General features: G+C 33.9%; 1 protein-coding gene across 17 annotated transcripts in view; it reads right to left on the bottom strand.

Annotated features, from left to right (window-relative positions):
* Positions 1 to 18,492, bottom strand: part of ERC2 (ELKS/RAB6-interacting/CAST family member 2) — a 511,348-nt gene that overhangs the window by 314,647 nt on the left and 178,209 nt on the right. The gene's annotated exons all lie outside the window — the stretch shown is intronic.

Raw genomic sequence — 18,492 nt, 5'->3', positions numbered from 1 at the left:
CAAACTGAGAAAGAGGAAAGATGATAACCTACTTTTCTAACAACCTCTTCCTCCATGATGCCCTGCTGTAAAAGAAACTCATCTGGACAGAGATCGCAATAGTACCAGTTGATAGTTACCGAGAGCTACATAAAAACAAACAAAAAAAAACTCCTGCCCTTTCACTCTTACTTGAGGTACAGAGCAGTTTAGATGGGGAAGTGTTATTAGAAGTTGGGGAGTAGTGTAGATGCTGAACATCTTCACGCTCATCAGATACCAAGACTAAACCTCTGGGCTTCCAGAGGCACAGGGAGGTTCAACTAAGGAAGGCACCAAAAATGGTACCAAATATATTTTAGACATTTTAATAAAATCCTTATTTTTCCATAATAAGCCAAGCAATCACTGCAGGCTTCCTGTCCCTGATGGTACCTATGCACTTATAACATGTGCATAAAGTTGACCACATATTGACTGTTTCACAGAATCAGAGAATATCGGAGTTAGAAGGGACCCACAAGGATCATCAAGTCCAACTCCTGGGTCCCTAAATCTGTTAAAGTGTTTAAATACAGAGACTTTAAATTCTAGGGAATAGCATAACTGAAAATAAATGACTGTCTTCATTCTTATAAGCAGTGTACAATATTCTTACAGCAATCCTAATCACCCAGTCTTAAAGAATAAGAAAAAAACTGTTCAGCAAATGCAAACTTCCTATGTCCTGCAGATGCCAAAGATTAGAAAAAAAAAACATAATTTCTTAATGTACAGTTATTATGAAGGAGGAAAAAAAAAGATAAAACTGAAAAAAGTCAGATATACTCAATTTATTCTTACAGAAAAAAAATAGACATTACATAAAATACTATGAAGCCTCATGAAGTTTGCTGTTCCTTTCATCAAAAAATGTAATTTTTCTCATGGCCAGCATCATTTCCATTTAAAGCAATTCAAACTTTAACTTAGGCAGGATCTTTCATAATTATTTTTAAACCAGATTTAAACATTCTGTTACAAATCTGAAGATGAATTCTATGCATGAGCAGCTCCATAGAATTTAACAATTACGACCATAAAAAAATTTGGTCCCCATGTGCAAAAAAAATAATAATAAAAAAAAATCTATCACTGTAATCAAAACCACTTTAATTTGGGCTTTACTTTGGTAAAATTCTCCACCTCTGTTCCAATGTTATACATATGCAGGAAAAAAAAGGCTGAACTTAAGTTTTATCATATAGATCTATAATTAACAAATTATAAAATCCAGAGTACAGCTTTGTGCATTGTATAAAGTTTAAATAAATGTAAATTTAAGGAGAAATCAAAGGAAAATAAAATTAAAATAAAATTTGAGAGTATATTTGAAGGAGCACTTTCCAATTAGAAAGTCTTTATATCGGTGTGATAAATTTAAATATTGTGTTTTTATTATTAATATTTACATACATGGCTTGGTACATCAGATTACTACTATGGGCAAAAAATTCCACTTGTTCCGTAAGCTATAAAAAACTAAGATATATATAGAAAGGTTTTGGTGAAGACCTGGCATAGAATAGTTCTTGTAAATGATCTCTAGTAATATTTTTCTTCCTGGGTATGTTTTATGCAGATACAGAAATAAGATACATGTGTTAATGAGTTAAGAACTTTTTATTTTATGGCATGTGTATTAGTCACATCTAAAATTACATTAGCTGGCATTCAGCAGACTGCACACTGTGTTTCTTTCTTTACTTTCATACAAGTATTAATGATTCTAACAACTGCCTCGTGACACCCAGTGGAATATCTACGCAATTGCACACTTCAACTTAACCAAAATAAAATCTCAAGCAAAGAGGAAATAACACAGGAGAGTGAATATTGATTACATGTTTTTTGAAACAAAGTTAAGATCTGGTCCTTTATTATCATCAGCTTGACCTACCAATTCTAGGCACCCTAAATTAAAGTACTTATTTCCTATGCACAGTGCTTATCTGAATTCCACAGCATTTACACGATTTCCTTCCTCTTAAAACTAATTTAAAATATGATCCACCTCTTAACCAAGAAAACATGTTCTAAAATTATTCAGCATTTACAAAATTCTTTTCTCAGAGGTAAGGAGAACAGGCAGCAAATTAAAAACATCCCCATTGAATCACAACTGCTTTAAAAGAAGTCATTTGATGCATAGTCTAGAGATAAAACAAGAGGAAAGGATCTGATTATTCTTCTATTTGTGCTATATAAATCCAAAGAAAATGCATTGATGGGAACAGGACCACACTGTGAAAAGAGAATCAGTACCACAGAGTTTTTGTTTGTTGGGATGGCACAAGATTAGTAAAGATCTGCTAACGCAGACCAAATTTTATGACTAGTTAATCACAAAGTTCTCTCAAAAAGATTAGAAGAGCCAGAGATTGAGCAGTCTCAGATGCTAAAATCTTGGAACACAAAATATGATTGAGTTCTTCCCCCCACCCTTTTTTTTCTTAAACCAAGAAAGAACAAAATAAACCCTCTGGTAAACACTGTCACCTAATATACATTGAGCACAGGCATAAGAATATGATTTTATTGCTGATTTATAGTTTTTGAGCATTCATTTTATGACAAGGACTGTTATGACTTTCTTAATCCTCAACCATTTATATTCTTATCTGATAGGAAATGAGTTCCTATGTAGTTTTGTCAACATGTAATTTTTACCTGTGTAAACTGGTGTGTCCCTGTACCATGAGCTACATGAAAAGGCACTGCACTCCATTCTTTCTGTACTTCACAAAGTGCATATATTCCCAGAGCGTAAAACAGACATTATTTCTATTTGGAAAAACAACATCCTGACAGATGTCTTTCCTATGGGACACTCTGTCAATAAACAGCAAGTGCTAATCTTGCCACTTTTGGATAACAGTCTCAGGAATGCTTCTTAAATGCTCGAGGGATTAAATTAAATCTCATGCGCAGACAGGCTTCAGAACTCTACAGTAAACCAAGTTCTTGAAAGAAAATTACTTTCATTATCCAGATTAAGGTACGGTACACTGGAATATGCAAGAAAATTAAATAATCTGAGAAAGTGTCCCATGCTATAACAACTTGCGTTTAGAGATATGCATTAGAATGTAGGACTTTAAGACAAAGTATATCAGAGACTTCCTGGGCCCAGCTAGCGAAATTGTAAAGCCATATACTTAAACTTAGCTTTCTATATTTTTTTCCTCTCTTGAAAATTTCTTAGTTTTCAATAACTTAGACAACAAATACTTTGCAACACTGGCATTTTAACACTGGCATTTTTAACTCTAAAATTCATTTTGCTAAATTCTAAGTTTCTCTGGACAGAACTCTGTGAAATTTGTTTCATATTACAACAAACATCACATCTGTTCCAGTGAAGTAGATCAATAAAATTAGTTTCATTTAAAATTCAAACACAGGGAAGGAAACTAAGCTTTTGCATATGTCATTTTCATTATTTACAAAAAAAAAAAAAAAACTTATTATTTTAGGAAAATAAATTCTATTGAGTAATTTCCAAATCATTAACATTGTATGATAAACAGTTAATGAAATTACAAGAAAAAAAAATGTTTTAATAAACAAAAGCATTCATCCAACATGAGCAGTATTATTTTAGTATATATAGTATTATAGTATTATTTAGTATAATAGTATTTATTTTCAGATGGTAGCTGCTCCCTCCTGGACATACATAACAGAAGACAAAACAAACCCATAGCTATTAATCTAAACTAAAAAATGATTAGGAATAAGTCAAATGCAAATACTCTAAATGTCTACTTACATGCATTATTTTTTTTATTGGTATGACTCATGGTAAATGTTCTGTCTCATAATGCAAATACTTCTTGTCAGACACATCTCAGTGTATTCCAGAATGTAAAACTGGCTTTGGTAGCAACTCAGTACAAGAAATGCATCTACAGACATCCTAATACCTCCACTTATTTTTGTGTGCATTTCTCCATGCATTATTTCTAATGAAACACGCTTCTTCAGCCTGAATGACCAGTTAGAATGAAAAAAAAAATTATTTTTCCCTACCATACCTATAAAAATACTACTACTGAAAGCACAATAGACATGTGAATAGTTCTTGGAAAGTACTATATATTTGCTGTCAGAAATTTTTACCCAATGATGTGTAGTTATTAACTATCATGTCAGTCATAGTATTTCAAAAACTACATTAACAAGTTCAAAAGCAACTATTGGAATTTTCACCTTGGGCAGGGGTGTGGGGGGGGACCTTTGGTTCCATAGTTTTCCACTGACATTCATGATATGACCCAAACATATTTATTCATTTTCAGTATGATTTCAATGAACAAAATGAGCTTATTGAGGAGACATCTTTGCTTCAACAGTTTGACAATGCAGAACTGTCAGAAAGAGATGCCCCACAAGTGCTTCCATATTGCTACCTTCCACTTGGGTTTTCCTTTTAAATAGGTAAACAGACAGTAGACAGTTAAGTATTTGGAGAATTTTATTTCAAAAGTCAAAATACATAGACATGTAGGTTCCAAACATTAAAATGAATGTGCTATTGAGAAGTTATAATATAATATTAAAATCCTTAAAGCATTAAAAAAAAAGTTTTGCTGCTTGCAACTTATTTGCTGAAGTACAAATTTTGCACTAATCTTTGGTTTTACCAAGGTAATTGGAAAAAGGCTTGCTAAGCTTATCATTACATGCTAAAATACTCTTGGATTTCATAAGCAGCTTCAATAACTATCAAAATTCTTGATTATTTCTCAATAGAATAAAGCTTCCTTTTACTGTCTTCCAAACTGATATTCTCCAAATTGGAGTAACAGTCCCATCATGATAACTTCAGATTATGAAATATCACATGGATCAATAGTATCTTTTAGCTTTATATTTCTTCATTATTTTGTCCCACAAAATATTTCCTTAAACATCAGAGATCTTAGCCCAAAGACCGGTTCAGTCCTACATTCTCAATATGATAGTGAATTACTAAATCAGACACAGCAATGGTATTTCTTGTAAAGCTGTCCATAACTTTTATGTTACCTTTTAGCATACATTACCTCATCTGACACAGAAATGTAGAAAGAAGAGAGAAAAAAAAAAAAAAAAAGAACCCAGTCAAGCTTTCAGATAATCACTTTAGGTGATAAGTTTGGAGAAGTAGCACATTTCCAGCCTTGGTTAGGGTGGAACCCAAGGAGAAAGTCTCCAAATCAATGGGTTTGTAAGGTTTTCATGAATGATTAATCAGTCTGAATAGTTCTTTCACTTCCTTAACACTACCTTCAGGACTACAGCTCAAAGTAGCAAAGCACAGAGACCATCCCGAAGAAGCTAATGAATCACACTCTGCTTCAGCCATCAGCTCTCACAGTAACCTGATGACAAGAGCAATAGAGAAGTGGCATGATCTGGTAATCACCCTGGTGCTACCTTCCCCACTCGCACAATCCAGGCAGGAAAGTAAATAAATAGTCCTTCAGAATTTTGCTCTGCTTCACAAGCTTAAACTGAAAAGATGCAAAACCATTATAAGAAACCAGAAAAAAAAAAATTAACAGAATATTTCTTCCTGAAGTAAACTTGCTTTTTTTCCCTCCAAACTGCTGGTATTTCTACACAACATATTTTCTGCATCTTCAAGCTTATCAAGTTTTTTTCCATTAGGATTACACAGCTGATCAGATTAACATTGTGGTTTGAAAATGTATTATGGTTATTTATTATTTTTATACCATCAAATACTTGTTTAAACCACATTTATGTTATTAAGAACCACATAGTGCCCATTTTACCTAATGTCACCATCCCTTTTGCTTTGTCTGCAGTTGCCAATTTTCACGCCACCTTGACTTTAACAAAGCATAAAGTGCTTTAAAGGGCCAGGAACAGTATTTAAGCAAAAATAAGGCTTCAAATTTTAATCCGTGTCTTCCTAGAAACACTGCAATATAAAATACTACATCATTCCAAAAATGAAACCAAATTATTTGTGACATGACATTTTTCTTTGTGAAATCAATTCACCTTTGTTTTTCTCTAAATGTTGTTAGATGTTATTGTACCATTTATTGTATTAATGCATATAGTACCTTTTTAAAACAGTTTTGTATAAAAAGCTCCAATAAAATAAGGCAAGCCAATAACTTAGCTTTCTCTAGCTAAACACACCTTTCTCTATACTTCCAAAATACTAAACTTACACAAAATTGACAATGCCAACCAAGAACTCATGGAGAAACTATACCCCATGGGTTTATGCCGTCTCTTGCAATAAACGCTGACGTATTAAGTCAGCCAAGGTTACCATGTCATAGAGAATAATGTCAAATCTTGGGATGACATACTAAGTACTACTGATTTTGTTAGGCAAGGCTCCATGTAAAGACAGTTGTGAAAGACTGCATGAGAATTTGATGTCTGCCTCGCTCAGTGGCTAGAATAAACTCTTTAAAAACAAGCATTGTGAATAAGCTGAAACTCTGAGCTAAAGTGAAGAATGCTCGCTTGGCGCTCATGACCACTTCCATTCCAGCACTATCCAAGATTTTATGAAAGTATTCATTCACATTTTTCTCTCCAATTTCTTGTTAATCTGCAAAAACTGACGCTAACGTACTGAAGAAAGGATTCAGATGCAAACTGCAAATTAACCCACATAAAAAGTTAATGGAAAAACAAATTGATACAATCAAGGCACATACTACTTATTTGCACTGGGCATGAAATAACACCGAAAAGAAGGCAAATCAGTTTTTGTTTGTTCACAAGCAACAACGATGAAGCTGTGTACAATTACAGTAGTGTCAACAGGACATCAGATAAGATTATCATCTGCATGCACTGATTAAAAAATACGCAATGCAGTATGCATGGCTAATTCCTTATGATGTTGAATATGAAACAAAAATTGAAAGCAATGATTTAAATACCTTCTTTTACAAATACAAATGCTATACAGCATACTCAAGTACAAGGTCAGTATTAGACCCATGTTCCTCTGTATTTAAAACTAACATTTCAGCAATCCCAGATCAGATCTTTCCTGAGCTTGTTCCTTTATCTATTCGCTTCTGTTTAATTTATTCTCATAATAATACATTTCTTTTTTTTCTTCTAGCAATTAGAGGGTTTTTCTTTTTCCAGCAGAGGCTGAAAAAATGGTGCGTAATATCTGGTTCAGGTCTGTGGATCGATAATCTACAATTTTTATCTATAAATGTAGATTACCCAGAATTTTATCATGGGCAGCTTAATTATGCCTATTACATGGCTTCTGCCCTGGCTTCTTATCGTGACAGACAATACAGAGTATATTGAACAAATAATAATGAACATATAGGAAGCTGTTTTTAGTTCTCAACAAGCAGAACAAACCAAATTAAAGTACCTTTTGGAAAGGGGATTTCTTAGTAAAATTATTTGTAGTAAAATTATATACTTAGGAAGGTACTCAAAAATTATTCACACATTAGCCAGAATTTTCCAAGTAGGTAAAAGCAGAATTTCTTTCTTGTTATTAGATTATTAGTACTCTATAGGTCCTTAGAGACCTTTTATCCCATAGTTTAACTTCCAGAGAATTCTTCCAGGACTTCTCATGTGAGCAACCCAGGGCCGTTCCTTCCCATTTTGGTAGCAATTGGAATCGACTTTTTTCCATCCACCCCAGACAGCACCCTTAACCCTCTTCCCTTATGACAATCTCACATGGCTAAAATTTTCATATACAATTTTTTCTACTCTTAAATATAAATAATTGTCTTTTAAGAGGAAAAATAAAAATAAAAAACATCAATGAAGTCTGGACAATGATTTCTAACAGCTTTTACCATCCACCAATGAAAAAAATAACTGACGTGTCCCTTAAGCCCCCAATACTTAATCATTATTCTGGAAGGGCAAAACAGAAGAACTCATTTATTTACAAGTGTTTTGTGAGGTTTGCTTACACGAAATCTCTGTGCTAAGGAGCAACTGATCAAGAAACACAGGGATATTTTGAGGTCTAGAAAACATTCTTGCTACTAAGCAGTTTAATCCTATATGTTCACTTCATCTGTCCATCTATCTAATAGTCCACTCATAACAATCACTAATCACAGTATGGTTGTAAAGATGCAAAGAAAAGGAATATGATCAATGAAGATGTGAAAGTTAGATTGCTATCAAGCTTCTGAACTGATGTAACGCTGTAATTACACTTTCCTGAAGTAGCCTGAAGAAAGCAAGTAATCCAGTAGTAGAATCAAGAGATGTATTTGCCTAATGGGTACATATTTCCCATGTCATTATATGCTCTTTATGATTAAGTTCCTCAGTCTGTTGACCAGATGTAATATCAGCCGAATACTAGTAAAATAATTAAAATAGTACAGAGGCATAAAGCATCATTACAATATATATTTTAAAAAAAAAAAAAATCCATAGGATTGGAAGTTTACCAAATTCAAAAAGATATATATATATGATTGATATATATATATATATATATATATATATATATATGTCCTTTAATTTGGGAGAGAAAAGAAGGAATAAAGAAGGAAAAGAATCTATGAACTGTTGATCACTAAGAGAAAATGTATATCATTTACTCGGTTAATGTGGCCATGCTGCCTGGACAGTATCTCTAATAAAGGATTATTACATGTGAACACAAAAAAAAAGTCTTCATTCTGTAATCAGAAACATCAGCCTATCTAATGTAGATATGAATATAGAAACTGACAGCATCCAACTGCATCAAGGAACAGAAGCAAAAGTGGTAGAACATACTCAGTGCAACTGTAATTGGGGCGTCAAAGAATGAAAATATGTTCTTCCTCCAATACAAATGTTTTTAGTATTATTATTGCACAATCCCTGCAGAAAATACTTCATCGTCTTTACCTACCGCGTGATTCTAGATCTCTCCCATAATACAGGATTCAAAAGTACTGGCACAGGAAGGATTCTGAGAAAACAAGCCTTAAGAACAAAGTAGGTGATATTTCATGTACAGAAAAGAAAGCTCCCCTAGGGCTGCTTAGTGAAGAGATCTGCCCTCAAGTCAGCTGATACTTTTACGGGGCTATAAAAGCTGGTCAGTGGGCAAACTGTGCCAAGAGGGGAGAAGGTTGTCACACAAAAAGGAGCTCCTGGACTCAAAGCTTGGCTTCTGTTGCCAGACTCCAGCTGAGAAAGAGCTGGAACTTAATGCTAAAATTAACCTTCACCAGGAAGCTGGCCAAAAGAAGCCTGGGCTGATAATATCCACTTGTGTATCTGGAAATACTCAGCCTCTGTCTCCTTCTCTTCAGGGACCAATAAATTCTCAGAACAAAACAGCTTGACTCTTGGACTCTTCCAAGCAGGACTCACAGTCTTGTCAGATATCCATTGAAAAGTTTTTGCTCTCATTACATGTATTTATTGTGATATAATTCAAAATGTAATAGGTATTTTCCAGATAGTAAAGATGATAATACAAAATGGACTAACACATAATTTCAGTTACAATAGACAAAGAGGTGGACACTCATTCTTAACAAGCTAATGCTTCTTATAACAACCATTCGTGGCCAGATTTTCAGATTGGGTTGGGTATGAATTCCTGTATCTCGCAACATTTTACATGCTACAGGCTAATGGCCAACTGTAGATTTTTTATTTATTTACTTTAAGCATAGTCTATTATTTATCTTTTGAAGTCTACCCAATTGCGCATTCAGAGTGCCTGAAAATATTACGGGTATTATTTCTCCAACCTAGAAAAATAAGACCTTTCTGATCAATCATATATTTCAGGTATTTGAAGCTGTCTAACAATTTGCTTTGTCATTTTTGCATTATTTGGTGTAGCTGCATATAAAATAGAAAATGTTTGCTTATGCAAGAATTTTTCAAGATTTTGCATGGAAAACTTACATTATGCAAAATACAAACTATAGAAGCTGGCTTGAATATGCTTTACCGTAAAATTGAATGTAGAAAAAAAGCTGCTTTGGCACACTCATAGTTTTAGTACAAATCCTTTAAGATAATACAAATCAAAAGGTATATCACTGTTAGTCTTGCCATTCCTGTATCATCTGTATCAGTTGGGAAGACTTGGGGGCCTCTGCCCAGATTAAAAAATTACAGTTCTCATAAAGTTAATGGAAGAGAGAGGCAGCAGATAAGTTGTATAGACAACTTCCCTGTTGGGCAACAGGGAATACTGAAAAGGGAAGCTACAAAGGAAAGAGTAAGAATAGCCACCTCAAGAGGAAGCTGCAGAAAGAGAGCAAGAGCCAGTCAGATGGTAGCATGGAAATATTCCAGAGTGAATACATCACAGATGCATATGCTGTGTGCATTATTTTAAAACACACAAATATATGAATTGAAATATATATAAAATAAAACAATAACATGAGCTTTAAAATAGAAGACCAATCTGTTCTGAAAGCAGATTTAGGTTTTGCTTTCCAAAGTATAACAACAATGAAACTAAGAGGCTTTCTACCTCATTTTAAATAAAAGCATTTCACTTTACAACTTGTTATTAAAGTCAATGCAGTTATTGAAGAACAGTGTAGTATTGATAAATTAATGCAAAGCGTTCATCAATGGAAAAAAAGGACTAAAACAGAAAAAAAAGTCTTCATCAGCAAAAGAGTAAACAGTTCAAAAAAACCAACAGCAGGAATGATTTACCATAATGTATACTGAGTTACAATTTTACATACTTAGGAAAATTAGTAAAATAGGAAAACACAGACATCCATATAAAGCTTTTTTTTTTTTTTTTCCAGTAAAGAAAAGAGACATTATCTAGAGTTCTCCTAAATAAGAGCAAGAAACCTGACAAACTGTACTTCATTTCAAAGTGAAAAGGTTGAGTAAGTTATGAGGTAGGGAGGCAAGAAGCCTTTTTAGAGTACCATGCATAAGCTTTAATCACCGGAGAAAACGCATTGCTTTCCTTCACTGTAAGAATCTCTGTTCGATCCTGTTTGCGGCCAGTGAAATGGACTATAATACCCTAAGATCCTTTTGTGAACTATGGACTGTATTACATAACATCAAAAAAAACATGGTAACTGGATTTCCCTTGCCATTTGAAGACTATCTACTCACTTAACAGATCTCTTTGGCAATCTGATTTCATGCTACTTACAAGTTTTACACTGTTCAAATATAATTGCTCCTCTTTTATAATATTTATAACCTCAGAATATTAGAATAAAAACCTAAGCATGATTAGTTTTAGCCAGATACCTTTCATTGTCAAGTATCTTAACTATTCTTTTTATCTTACCCCTTCACATTTACATCATTATTCTTACAATGAGATGTCAGAAATCTAACAGTTTTTCAGATATGACAACCAAACAGCCATCTAAAGAGAGTGTATTATCCTATGTTCTGCTACCCAGTTTTTCTACAGACTGCGTTGGCAATTTTTTCTACCACATCCCATTGCAAATACTCTTCTAACATGGTATTTATCATTCATTCAGTCTCCTGGAATTAACACACTTCAAATTTTGTTTTCAGGATAGTCACCATTTCCTTTCACCGTTTGCAATTACACATTTTTTTCTAGTATTGAAGAATATTTTCTAAGTAAAATACTGAAGAGGAATATCTCTGAGATAAAAATCTGTCTTGTCACTCCAAGCAAATCCTCCTAATCTTCACTGTAGTTGCCCATTTATCATTTTTCATACTTCTTCAATCAACTCCAATCTTCAAGCAGTATTTGGAAACTATCTGATTACCTGCAAGACTTTTCACTTTTAATCTTTTTCTCTTATGTTCGTTCTTTTCATTTTCACTCCAGAAATATAGTCTGTAATAAAATACCTCTAACCTTGACAGTCACTGTTCTGCTATCATTCCTGGTAGGTGAACAATCCAGCTAAAGAATTGCCACCAAATTTAAACTATACCATAATCAACAAATCTTCCAGTTTTTCAATTCTATTTTTCATATACTTTTTATTTATGTACATACGTATCACAATACTTTTAGAATTTCTGTATGGGTTTTGCTAACATCTCTATACATTTCTATCGCTGTTTAGGGTTACCATTTAAATCGCTAGGCTGAGTGAAAGAAAATACATTTATTTCCTTTCCTGTTAAGTTTTAAAAAATATATATTTAACATGCCTTGTAAACTTTGAACTCAATACAACTCTCATCTAAGTAATTCTTATAGTTCTGATTCCAACAGAAAGCTATGAAAGATACGAAAGTTTAAGCAAAGCACAAAAAATGCACATGTAAACATCACACTGTTCTACAGGCCAGCGTAATTCAGACCACGTACAATTGGAAGTATAGCAAACGTCTAACATTTACTGCAGCATACTAATTTTGTTAAAGGTCTCTGGCCATAAATTACATTTTAATAGTGATTATATATCTCCTTATAGTAATTGTATCATAACATTTTGTTTTTACATAAAACTATATGATGACATTAAACATATTTGGTATTACTAAGCGTACACACAAATAATTTGCTTGAGAGAAGATATATGTTCCAGAACATACAGAAATCTCTGTATTCTTCCTTTAATTCAAAGAGTTTTAGATAAGTGTACTGCTCTTAATTCTAAATTTAGAATTGATTGGAAAGAATTTATGAATCACAGGCATTTCACACCTGAAGGAAAACAAAAAGGTACAAGTACAGTGCTTTAAAACCTCTGCCATTTTAATTACATACCTCTCCCTATATCCTTAGAAGTTATTTCAGGGTTTTCTAACATTCTATTTCCCAGTTTTCCTGTAAAAATATTCTAAATAAAGGATCTAGCACATCACAATAATATAGCACAGCAACAATGACAGAGGAAAAATCTTAAACTTCAGACTTCCTTACTCTCAGACTAAGGAATAAGAGGGCAGACGAATTGAAGGGGGAAAAGGGAAGAAGTAAAAATGGTAAATACTAATTAAAAAAAAAAATTTACATTGAAAGTGAAAATAACTGAAGGTCTGCCCCCTAGCTGCTATAAACAGTAGCTATATGTCTTAAACATAGCTGTGTTGATATGTACTAGAAGAGCATTCCTGCCCTCAGAAATTGCATTCAAAAGCTTGCAACAGAGAATCCAATTTCACATGGAACTATTTTATATGAGTTTCTTTAAGTGCCAGAGGTTAAAAAAAAAAAAAAAAAAAAAGCTTAAGCAGTGAGGCAGGAGTTAATCAGAAATAATAAAACCCTTTCCATTGGAAAGCTACCTTATAGCTCAATTGGTTACAGAGGGCATCCATGTTCATATATAAGGGACAATGTAATGACTTTATGTGAAAGAAAAGTTTTGCAGAATGGTAACATTGCTCCCTTCCCCCTTCTTTTAAAGATGTCTTTTCTTAATCATTTTAAATTAGCATATGGTACGTAGGTTTATATCAAGAGCTGAAGTGCTCAAAATGTTGTTCATCAGGGAACTAAGATTCTTGTTACTATGAGATGTAATTTAATATTTGCACTTATATCGGCACAAAAGACAATGCACATATTGAGTTTCACCATTAGTTACTGCAGGCCAAACAGACTTTCTATGTATAAACTATCAAAGCACCACTAAACTTAAGCTGAAATATTAAACGCAGCAACTTAGACGTCTTTAATCAACATCTGCTGAACAGTTTAGATTTTCTATAGCAGCAATGGTAACAAAGCTATGCTTTAATATAATTAAATGTCTGAATAGGAAGTAGAAATAATCTGAAGTAGTTCTGTGTTTAAGATAGCTTCTTCTGGTATGAAAGTTACCATTCCCACCCCCCCTTTTTTTTTTTTTTAATCATCTTTCACTGAACTTCCTTTTCCATATATCTCCTTCTAAAAATAATAATAATAATAATAAAGGTTGGTTTGTATGTTTAAGACAGCCTGATTCAAATATTATCAACAGTTTGTTGTGTCGTTTTTTTTTTAAGTAGTGAAATGATTATATAATAAACCTATGTCACAAAAATTATTTTTCCCAACCCAGTTTTTCATTAGGCCATCAATGCTTGGGATTTATTAATTTCTGTACCCCTAATTATTTATTCAACTTTCTTCTTTATTTTTTTTGTTATTATTTTAATGTAAAAGTCTTGATGAAAAGATCCAGGGAGGACTCTCATTGCCCCTTTGGCAATTATAGGAGAATTAATTTTAATATCCTGAATTTGTAGGTCATCTGCTATTGCAAGGTCTGTGACACTGACCTCATACTACACTGAAACTGATAGAGTATTTTGTAATATTTTATCTCCGCAGAATATTTCTTCACTTAATATGCCAGAATTTTAAAATTTTATCTTAAAGAATTACATAGGAAGGTGGGATGTTTCAGCAACTGCCAGATGCAGTTGCCTCTCCCACTGCTCTAAGCCCTTGTAGTTCCGTGTTCACTACTGTTACTACTTGAAGCGTGCACTCTCCTCAGCGTGCAGGTTTGCAAGACACTAAATAAAACCTTCAGAAAAGTGGTGTGTTAGGAGTTTTCAGTTAAGAACAGTTTGAAGTACTGTAGATTACAAAATGTAATGTTAATGTAATGTAATGTAAAAATATCAAAATGTATGACACTGACATCATTGTAGTTTTGCAAGCACTAGAGTTATTACAGGAGTTCATTTTTGCCAGGCTTTCTCCTCAAGAACATGTATTTAACTTTCACTATAAAAATCTTTCAAAACACTTGAGCAATCCATATTGCTCACTACAAGTCTGACAACACTTCCATTTTCAGTGTCTACCATTCAGAAAATGACACATACCAGTAATGGTCCAGACTTTATGAATGGCTGAAGGAAGAGTGTATTCCAGAACTAAGCATATAGAAAGTTTATTTTCTACTTCTCTATTCAGATAATTTTAATGTTAACATTAATACAAAAAGTTAATCAGGTAGTCTTTGGAAAGTACTACAATCCATACGTTTCAAGACATAGGCTGAATTGTATTATTTTACCTAAAACAACCATATACAAAAATTACTAACAAAAAGTGCTAACAGTGAAATTCACTGCACACATGAAATATCATGACAGAAATCACGTTTCATAAATCTAACACTATTTACCAGAGTAGCTCCCAGGGCTTATTCACTTTGATGATCCCTTTTGCAACTAAATTAACAAACTCCTGTTTTGTATTACCTTCCTGTGTAGTCTAGATTTTATACTTTGAAGTTCTTCACATTTGTACAACTGTTTACTGTCACATCCACCTCATGACATGCAAAAAGTTCCAAGCTCTCAAAAGTCATGGATTATTTTTTAAATAAACATTTGAATCAAGCTATTTATAGCTCCCTTGACAGCCATAAGAAAAATCCAGACTTAACCATAGATTAAGATTTTGGGATAGGTCACAGCAGGTATTTCACTTGAATTTGAAATCAACTTTTACATACTCTCAGTCCCATCTATCAGCAAACAGCTGCTTTAAGATAAATAGTTTGAAAAAATTGTATGGTCCTTCAACAGCTTCTCACCCTCACTTAGGATCAGCAACAGGCACTACAGAGCACCACATAGAAAGAAGTTCCTTTGGTGTACAATCACTTTAGCATGGGATTAAACAGAGCAATAGGGACTCTCAGCCTGTCTGGGGTCATGAAGGGAGATTTCTGCTGTCAAATCAAGGCATCTCTTGTACAGTAAATATAATGGGTCTGATTTTTTTTTTTCTCCCAGATACATAAAAGTTTACACTGGCATAATTACCTTTAGTAGATTTACTGCAGATTTATACCTAAGTAAATGGCAAATAGACCAATATTTCTTCCACATACAAAAGACTAAACAATTTTATGCCATTTTTCTTTTTACTTTCCAAGAACTGCTTTACTCTATTCTCTTTATTTCACTTTGATCTTAGCACTGTGCCTGGTTGGGCATTAAAAATTAAAGTCAGGTGTGCTAGAAGGAAGTGAATTAGATTCAGATTCCATTCTGAAGTTGAATTTATTCTACTCATATTCAAACATACCATTGCTGATTCTACCACCAAGAAATACATACTACTTGGCAACAAGAAAATTATCAAAGCAATCTGACCAAATTGGCACTACTAGCCCTGGCTACATCTGGTAACAATAATATGAAGGCAGAAGTATGAAGATAACAATTCTCATTTATCGTTACCATTAAACTTATCTGCATGTGTACTCTTAAGTCTTTGAACTTCATGCTTTCATAAAGCCAATAAGAGCTCCACTCAAAGGTGAGGGGTGATGCTTTTCCAAAAGTGATAAAGTATCCAATTTAGTAAGGTATTAGAGTCTCTAGTCACAGATTGCTCAGCCAGACGGACAGCAATGGGATACCACCAGGAAAGCATGACTGCCGACATCAAGGAGCTCTAACAATGCAGAAATTAAGGTGTTTGGTTGTATTCCAACAAAAGAACAGAAATTTTATATACTACAAAATTGGAAAAACCAACCACTTTTTTTATATTAGGAAATGACTCTCTCTATTTCCAGATATAACAAATGTGTATATATATATATATATATATATATATATATAAAAATAAAGGTAATAAGATATATATGTACGTATATAAGGTTAAGCTGCAGATCAACTATAATTGCGAGGAGGTAAGCAAGAGCAGCAGAATTTACTTTCTTTTTTTCAAATGGGCAGGATGGTTTATTGCATTAATAAGTTATTAAACAAGGATACCGTTAAGAATATTTCATGCATCAGACTGACAAAAACAATCTCCATCCAAGGCTCTAAATCATACATAAAATGCATCACTTTCAAATCACTCCAGATTTAAAACTGTGTTCTTGTAGCTTTTAGTGTAAATAATTAACAAGCTGATGAACTTATTTTCCTAGGAAGTATTGCATATAAATAACTGACTTGCAATTTTCTAGAAATTGTTAGCTTAAAATATGCTAAAGATGAATAAGTAACATTATTAAAAATGTGGTCACAACATGCTTGCAACAGTGTACTATAACCATGATACAGGGTTGTACTGACCATTTATTTAGATTCAAAACTTGTATGTTGCACACAGGCAATACTAGTAAAAGTTGAACTGTCCGGTATTTAGTTTTTATATGACAAATCCCAGTATCAATGGCATATTGGTACTAATGTAAATACTAATGTAATATTTTTTTTCTCAGTTTTGTAAACATCATCCTCTTACATGAGAAGTTAGAAATCGCAGCTTTGAAATAATTCTAACAATAACAAAAAATCTGCCCAAACTAGCAGTTTCACCAGTTGCTCCCTCTATGGATGTAGCAGCAAGAAGTTACGTACAACATTTCCAAATATAACAGCCTGATCGGATGCAGTTCCCAGCTTCACAAATGATTATGTTGAAGGTGAAAATTTATGCATCCCAAAAGAAAATGATATGAGTTAAACATCTCTACCAATATTGCTATAATCAAGTTATGCTGTGTAACAAACTGTGATGTATGGAGTAAAAAAACAGTTGCTTTGAAGTATTACTTGGCAACATATTCCCAGCTTGTCACCTTATATATTCTGAAGCTAGAGCTATGGATTTAACATGCATGTATTTATTCCACCACAGAATAGGTCTAAAACGGTAATCTAATCCAGCAGGTCTAAAATTTGGACTGTGGTAGTACTTCCTATATCCAGTTACAACACACACAGAGAAATGGCAGCTGCAGCCTGTTCCTACAACGTCTTCTGTGTCAGAGAAGGTGAGAAGCCATCCAATCTCCTTCCTCCCTACTACAAATCATTCACCTGCAGCTTGGAGTTTGAAAGAGCATGCAAATATGGCATCCAAGCCTTCGGGGTTTGTGCAAAACTTTGTTCCATGGGGCTACTTTTTGAAGCATCTCATTTTATGTCACTTAAAGGGGACTTATACAAAAGATGGAGAGCGACTCTTTGCTCAACCAGATAATCACAGAACAAGGGGGAATGGTCTTAAACTAAAAGAGGATAGATTTAGGTTAGAGATTAGGAGGAAATTCTTCACTCAGTGGGGTGAGGCACTGGAACAGGTTGCCCGGAGAGGTTGTGAATGCCCCATCCCTGGAGGTGTTCAAGGCCTAGGTATGAGGCCCTGGGCAACCTGATCTAGTGGGTGATGTCCCTGCCTATGGCAGGGGGGTGGAACTAGATGATCTTTAAGGTCCCCTCCAACCCAAGCCATTCTGTGATTCTATGAAAATTGTCCAAGATTCTCAAGGTAAACAGCTTGCAGGTATAAAACCCAGCTGAATCTATCACATCAAGATAGCTAGAAAACAGGCTGCCACTCAACGATGCAGCTCCAAAAGCCGTGAATCATGTGAATACACACTCAGGGTGGAAAGACAACTGGTCTACCTTATCCCAAGGGTGTTTGGTGGCTTATTGCACAGTTCACTCTCTTACCACAACAGAATAGCAAGGGAACCAGGTTACAAGGAAAGGAAGGAACTGACCCAAATTTTCTAGGCACTGAAACTACTTTGTTTTCTTTCTGAAGAACTGAATAGACTGCTGCAG

The sequence above is a fragment of the Cygnus olor genome, chromosome 10 (genome assembly GCF_009769625.2).
Source record: "Cygnus olor isolate bCygOlo1 chromosome 10, bCygOlo1.pri.v2, whole genome shotgun sequence".
Taxonomy (NCBI): Eukaryota; Metazoa; Chordata; class Aves; order Anseriformes; family Anatidae; genus Cygnus; species Cygnus olor.
Note: the sequence above shows the minus strand (reverse complement) of the source record. Positions and strands in the feature narration are given on the sequence as shown.